This window comes from Pomacea canaliculata, linkage group LG10 (genome assembly GCF_003073045.1).
Source record: "Pomacea canaliculata isolate SZHN2017 linkage group LG10, ASM307304v1, whole genome shotgun sequence".
In the NCBI taxonomy this organism is placed as follows: domain Eukaryota; kingdom Metazoa; phylum Mollusca; class Gastropoda; order Architaenioglossa; family Ampullariidae; genus Pomacea; species Pomacea canaliculata.
Window position 1 is genome coordinate 343,216 of NC_037599.1, and position 1,651 is coordinate 344,866.

Below are 1,651 nucleotides of genomic sequence, written 5' to 3' on the forward strand. Positions count from 1 at the left end.
GCACTGTGTTTAACCTGGTGCAGCAGCTGATATAAGTTTATCAAGAGCTGCTTTCACATGAGTACTTGCAGCAGTGATTGTCCTGTGTTGTAGCTAATGAAACAGAAGGAAGGGAATGATGCCTTCTGCACACCCTGAAATTATGTGCACCTGATTTATCAGGGGTGCTGGCACATCCCAGACAGAGGCCACGTCGAAGGCTCGGACCCGCTGGTCTGTGACATGGGTTTTGTGCCCCTGAAGCCAGAGTGGGTTGGTTAATAACACTCGAAAGTCAACCAACAATCATCCATGGCTTGGTGAGGGGACGGGTGCCGCCCAGCAGAAGTCTTTACAGAAGCAACTGGTGGAGCAGTGATTCCACGCGCTCAGCAGACCAGAAAGTGAGTCATAGGACAGATAAACTTGCAGAGTTGTGGACAGGCGGTGTCAGGCAATAAGTCCTATTGAATTGTACATCTTTCTCAAAGGTAAACGAGAGGACAGGGGTTCAGGTCAGACAATGATCCATCGGCTTGCTGCTGTCCGACTGACTAAAATGAAAATCAAAGGGAACTGGCCAGTTACGGGACAGTCCGGATTTGCCATGGGAGGTAAAAACTGGCAAAACGAGAGGATCAAGCACTATGGTGTTTTTAAAAATAACATTAATATTTAAATTAACTTTTCAACTTCCCTTTGGCACCATGAAAGAATTAACTGGACTAAACAGCTGAACAGTCTACAAGAGTTTGGACTGTTTATTACTTGTTATCTGGTAACAACATTTTGTTCAATGTGGCATACAGTCTCAAACGCAAATAATAGCCTAAAGAATGGACGCGGTCATATTCTTTCCAAAGAAATAACAAAGGAAACAGCAAACAGTGTCAGAACCGTAAACCTAATCAGCCACCCATCAAAGCTGAAAGTAATACAGAATCACATCAGCACCACCGCTGAGGAACTGCCAGCAGAAGAACAGGCTGGCTTCAGTCCCGGCATCAGTTCAGCAGATCTTTACCTGTCCCATCCTGACAGACAAGCATCGTCAGCATCTCGATCACAACTGTAGAGACTTTAAAAAGGCTTTTGACAGAGTCTGCAGCGAGGGGCTATCACGTGATGTAAAGCTTCAACATCTTGTGCAAGTCATGGAAGTGTTGTATTATAGTCCAAGGAGCGCTGTGTCATAGTTCAAGGAGCGCTGTGTCCTAGTTCAACGTGAGCTGTCATAGTCTAAGGAGCGCTGTGTCATAGTTTAAGGAGTGCTGTATCGTATTTCAAGGAGTGCTGTGTCGAAGTTCAATGAGCGATGTGTCATAGTCCAAGGAGTGCCGTATCCTAGTTCAAGGAGCACTGCATCCTAGTTCAAGGAGCTATGTGTAATAATTTAAGGAGTGCTGTATTCTAGTTCAAAGAGCGCTGTGTCATAGAAGGGCTGTGTGGCAAAGGGATGCTATATTATTTTCATTTATATATTATTTTTGTCCCGTTCTTTTTTCACTTGTAGAAGAACCCTAATGTACGGTGTCAAATGATTATAATATATAATAGTGCATCTTCATCTTCACAGACAGGAATGCAGCCTTTCAAGCTTTTGATTCGATACATCCTGACCCCACATCCTGATTCTCAAAGACAATCTTTCCACACTGTCAGTGACAGAACC